The 5764-nt window shown below is 58.9% G+C and overlaps 1 non-coding gene across 1 annotated transcript in view; it reads left to right on the top strand.

The window, feature by feature from the left end:
• Window positions 1-5621: 5621 nt before the first annotated feature.
• Window positions 5622-5764, top strand: part of LOC118516241 — a 158-nt gene continuing 15 nt past the window's right edge. The window contains exon 1 of the ribosomal RNA XR_004907790.1: window positions 5622-5764. This exon is cut by the window's right edge and continues 15 nt beyond it. This is a non-coding gene — a ribosomal RNA (5.8S ribosomal RNA).

Genomic DNA, 5764 nt, shown 5'->3' with positions numbered 1-5764 from the left:
GGACGTTATGGTGGTGTGCGAGCTGAGTTCGGTTCCGGACGGGAACGCAAACTGGGTGGTGGACCGCGACAGGCTGGTGGCCATTGTCGCGAGCGGATACTCCCACCCGGTTCAGCGGATCTGGAGCTCGAGTTTTCCCGGCATCGTGGCGGCGGACGTGGCAGGCGTCACGATCATAGCGTGTTACGCGTCGCCAAGCATCGGGGTTCCCCAGTTTGTCGAGATGCTGCAACGCATTGAGGTGCTCGCCTCAGGACGCCCCCGAGTGTTGCTTGCCGGCGACTTCAACGCCTGGCATAGCGCCTGGGGCAGCAGCAGGACCAACGCGAAGGGCGAGGAACTGCTACAGCTGGCGGAGGGTCTCGGGCTCGATGTCCTGAACCTGGGGAGGGAAGCCACCTTCCTCGGGAACGGCGTCGCTCGCCCGAGCATTGTGGACGTCGCCTTCGCCAGTACTTCCATCAGCAGGCAGGACCTCGTCGGGGACCCCGACAGGCAATGGAGGATGCTGGGAACTTACTCATTCAGCGACCACCGGTACATCCGCTTCGAGGTGGGGGAAAGGCCGGCGGCAACGAGCCGCAACTCTACGGGAGCAGAAGCAGCACCAGCAGTGAGAGCAGCGGGCAGACGCTGGCGGGCAAAGGAGTTTAGCCGGGAGCTGTTCGACATCGCGTTGCGGGCAGCCAACTTCGTGGAGGAGGCCACGGACCCTGAGGGCCTGACCCGAACCCTGAGCCGGGCGTGCAGCGAGATCATGGCGGAGGTTTCCCCGTCAGTCGGCCACACAGGACGTCCGGCGTACTGGTGGACACCAGAAATCGGCCGGCTACGGGAGAACTGCCGCCTGGCTTGGGAACGGTACAGCAGGGTACCGACTAGCTACACGGCAGCCCGCAGAACAGCTTCTGCACGGCACCAGGAGGCCCGCCAGCTGCTGACAGCTGAGATCCGGGCTAGCAAGCGGGACCGTTACAACGAGTTTCTGCAACACCTGGAGGATGATGAGACGGGTAGGTGGCAGGGGGAGCTCCTGCGACGGCTCGGAGGGAGCCGCGTCGCACAAGAACGCGATCCGGCCGTTCTGCAGCGCATTGTGGACGCGCTGTGCCCGAACCACCCCCCTGTTGCCTGGCCTACCATCGAATCGGACGGCGTCGACATCAGGCCAGTGACGGAGCAGGAGTTGCTCGACATCGCAGCTGGCCTGAACCCTCGGAAGGCGCCCGGTCTGGATGGACTGCCGAACGCTGCCCTTTCGGCTGCCATCCGGGCGCATCCGACGACGTTCGCGAGGCTCCTCCAGGAGCAGATGGATGCTGGCCGCTTCCCGCGGCAATGGAGGAAGGCGAAGCTGGTGCTGCTTCCCAAACCGGGAAAACCCCCGGGCGAGCCGTCATCGGTGAGACCGGTGATGTTGCTGGACACGCCCGGCAAGGTGTACGAGCGAGTACTGCTGAACCGCCTGAACGACCACATCGAGATGCCGACGGAGCCGCTCCTCTCCGAATACCAGTTCGGCTTTCGGCGTGGTCGGTCGACACTTCAGGCGGTTGGGCTGGTGATGGAGGCCGCCAGATCTGCGATGAGTTTCGGGCGAACGAATAGACGCGACAAGCGCTGCCTGCTTGTCGTTGCTCTGGACGTCCGTAACGCCTTCAATTCCGCAGACTGGCAGGCCATAGCACTGGCGCTGCAGACCAAAGGAGTGCCCTCAGGACTGCGCAGCATCCTGCAGGAGTACTTCTCCGACCGTGAGCTGACGTATGATACCAGCTCCGGTCCGGTAACACGCCGAGTAACGGCAGGTGTTCCGCAGGGGTCCATTCTGGGCCCCACCCTGTGGAATATCCTGTACGACGGCGTGTTCGGAGTGCAGCTGCCGGAAGGTGCATCCGTCATCGGCTTTGCGGACGACCTGGCAGTACTCGCCAAGGGGTGTACACCGGAGGAGGCGGCAGGTGTAGCAGAGGAAGCTGTGGCAGCGATTTCCGCCTGGATGGAGCAACATCGGTTGCAGCTGGCCCCGGAAAAGACGGAGATCGTCCTCATCTCCAGTCTGCGTCGGGGCCATCCAGCGGTGCCCGTAGTGATCAACGGCGTCGAGGTCCGCTCGAAGCCGGCGATACGCTACCTCGGGGTCATGCTTCACGACCACCTCTCGTGGAAGCCACACGTCGAGAAGGCCACCGCAAAGGCACTCCGTGTGGTGAAGCTGGCCACCGGCGTGATGTCCAACCACGCCGGACCGAGGATGGCTAAACGCCGGCTGCTGGCAGCAGTGGCGGACTCGGTTGTCCGATACGCGGCACCCATCTGGGCGGAGGCGGTGAAGTTCCAGTGGTGCAGGCGGAAACTGGAGCAGCTGCAGCGACCTTTGGCGAAAGGTGTCGCCAGGACCTTCCGTACCGTCGGCTACGACACGGCGGTAGTGCTGGCTGGACTGGTCCCGCTACACCTGCAGGTGGACGAGATCGCGCGGTGCTATACCAGGCATCAACGGGCGTTGCAGAGGCGGGTGCTGATAGACAAGGAGGTGATTAAGCGGCTGGAGCACTCGGCGACCATCAGGCAGTGGCAGACATCGTGGGACCAGGATGCCGCTCATCCGACCGCGAGCAGGTTCCTACGATGGGCTCACCGCGTGCTGCCGGATATTGCCGGCTGGGTAGGTAGGAAGCACGGCGAGGTTGATTTCTTTCTTAGCCAGGTACTCTCCGGACATGGCTTCTTCCGGGAGTACCTACATGCTATGGGTTTCACCTCTGCCCCGACCTGCCCATTCTGCGCCGACAACACCGTGGAGTCGGCAGAGCACGTGGTGTTCCACTGTCCGAGGTTCGCCGACATAAGAGTGCAGTTCCTGACGGACGCGGACGGCGTCGTCACTTCCCCCGATGAGCTGGAGCGTTTTCTGCTGTCGAGCCCGGAGGCTTGGCAGCGAACGGCCACGGCAGCACGGCGAATCTGCAGCTTCCTACAACAAAGGTGGCTGGAGCAGCAGGTTGCCGAAAACGCGGCCATCGCTGGCGGGATCGTTTCCGCCAATGAGCTGGCGGAACGCGTTCGGCAACAGGTCCGCCGCGAAGCCAGAAACGCTGGCCAACGGCGAAGACGCCGGCAACGGCAGACATCCGCCATCGGGGAGATGGACATGGACCAACAACAGCACCCGTCCAATCAGCAGCAGGAGAGTCAACGCCCAGTTCGGCCCGAACGGGTTCCGCCATCGGCCGAAGTGTTACTTCGTCGTCGGCTAAGGCGGAACCAACGGCAGCGGGAATACCGTGCCCAATTACGCGCGGGTACATTGCCGCCATTGCGTTCGGGACGAACTCGCCGAAGTAGAGCACCGCCGACGGAGGAGGAGCTAGCCCGACGACGGGCCAACAGGCGCGCGCGAGAACGCCATCGTCGCCACGAGCGACAGGACCGCCATCGCGGCTTAATGTCGGCCGACGTTGAAGCCGCCATCGCGACCACAAACACGTCTACGCGTTGAGTGGGAGCGGTTACGGCCGAAACGATCGGCCAGTCAGCGAGCGTGCGAAAACACGACCGGGCGAGACCGGCATTTTGCCGTCTCCGCTTTGTGCGGTCGTTCGTTCTAGCACAGTCGGGCGAGAGAGAGCGCGCGTGCGCTCGGTTCGGGTACGTTCGGCATTTTGCGTCGTCCGCTTTGTGCGGATGTTCGTACCCGACCAGCAGTGGGAGAGAGAGCGTGCGCGTGCACGGTGAGAGTTAGGTCCGTCTTGTTCGTTTACGTTTTGTGCGGATGTTTGTTCTGTCCCACCGTAAGCGTCAAAGTGTTAGCGTGATTATGTGTGTGCATGTGTGTGTGTGCGTACATACTCATCGTTAGTATTAGGAGAAATGGAGACTCGACGAACCGCGGGCACGCCCGCTTCGTTAATGTTAGGCGTGTAAATGTAAGTCCTTCATTTTAATGTTGCGTTTACGAATAGCTAGGCGGGGCGCGTGCCCTTACTAAATGTAGTCAGGGACGCCATTGCAGCCGGTGGCTACGCCTCCGTCGGGAAGGCCGCCGGCAATGGAGAGGTTTATTCGTTTTATAATTGTTCATGCGTGTTTCTGTATCTTTTATTGTTTATAAATAAGTAACGCGGCAAAACATTTATAAATTTAAATGAATAAACGAATGCAATTTAAAAAAAAAAAAAAGAAGTGGAGCTTGCGGCTTAATTTGACTCAACACGGGAAAACTTACCAGGTCCGAACTTATCGAGGTAAGACAGATTAAGAGCTCTTTCTCAAATTTAAGGGTAGTGGTGCATGGCCGTTCTTAGTTCGTGGAATGATTTGTCTGGTTAATTCCGATAACGAACGCGACTCAAACAAGCTAACTAGAACGCTGTCAGCAGTGTGCCTCCGGGCGCACCTGACGTTACGGGGCGGCGGCGCCTTCGCGGGCGGTCGTCGCACTAGTTTGCCCTGCTTAGCGGGACAACTTGTGTTTAGCAAGGTGAGAGTGAGCGATAACAGGTCCGTGATGCCCTTAGATGTTCTGGGCTGCACGCGTGCTACAATGTGGGCAGCAGCGTGTTCTCGCCAATAGGCGCCCCCATTCCGAGAGGAACGGGAAATCACCCAAATGCTCATTTAGTTGGGATTGGGGACTGCAACGGTCCCCATGAACCTGGAATTTCTAGTAAGTGCTAGTCATTAGCTAGCGCTGATTACGTCCCTGCCCTTTGTACACACCGCCCGTCGCTACTACCGATGGATTATTTAGTGAGGTCTCTGGAGGCATACCTTCCGCGGTTCCTTCGTGAGCTGCAGTTGGCACGGCCGAAGTTGACCGAACTTGATGATTTAGAGGAAGTAAAAGTCGTAACAAGGTTTCCGTAGGTGAACCTGCGGAAGGATCATTACCGATCAAACAAGTCCGGGAGTGAGGTTGCCAAACGCATCGTCGGCATCACATGCTGACGCGCACGCTACAACCACAAGATGGTGTAGCACACTTGGTAGAGTTGAGCGAAAGCAACTCTTTCAAAGGGATACACATACCACTGACTCGGCGCAGGTCAGTAAAGACGCACACTTTGGCAGTACCGGGTACCTTATACACTGACTGATTGTCGTGTCACAAAGGGGTGATCGACAGTCGCACTTTGGCGTGCTCGGCTCCGCAACCGTCGGGGCCGTGGGCGCCTGCAGTGTGGTACTAGGGAACCAGAGTTGTGTGTTGGTTTGTGTATAATGGACATATCATTACCCATCAAACAAGTCCGAGAGTGAGGTTGCCAAACGCATCGTCGGCACAATATGCTGACGCGCACGCTACAACCACAAGATGGTGTAGCACACTTGGTAGAGTTGAGCGAAAGCAACTCTTTCAAAGGGATACACATACCACTGCCTCGGCGAAGGTCAGTAAAGATGCACACTTTGGTAGTACCGGGTACCTTATACACTGACTGATTGTCGTGTCACAAAGGGGTGATCGACAGTCGCACTTTGGCGTGCTCGGCTCCGCATCCGTCGGGGCCGTGGGCGCCTGCAGTGTGGTACTAGGGAACCAGAGTTGTGTGTTGGTATGTGTATAATGGATGGATGGACTTCGGTTCCATTCATCAACTAGTTCGGTGTGTACGTTAAACCCTAGGCAGGGGATCACTCGGCTCATGGATCGATGAAGACCGCAGCTAAATGCGCGTCAGAATGTGAACTGCAGGACACATGAACATCGACACGTTGAACGCATATGGCGCATCGGACGACTCAACCCGACCGATGCACA

Source organism: Anopheles stephensi, unplaced genomic scaffold, assembly GCF_013141755.1.
Source record: "Anopheles stephensi strain Indian unplaced genomic scaffold, UCI_ANSTEP_V1.0 ucontig251, whole genome shotgun sequence".
Taxonomy (NCBI): domain Eukaryota; kingdom Metazoa; phylum Arthropoda; class Insecta; order Diptera; family Culicidae; genus Anopheles; species Anopheles stephensi.
This window is presented reverse-complemented; position numbering and strand designations above follow the sequence as displayed.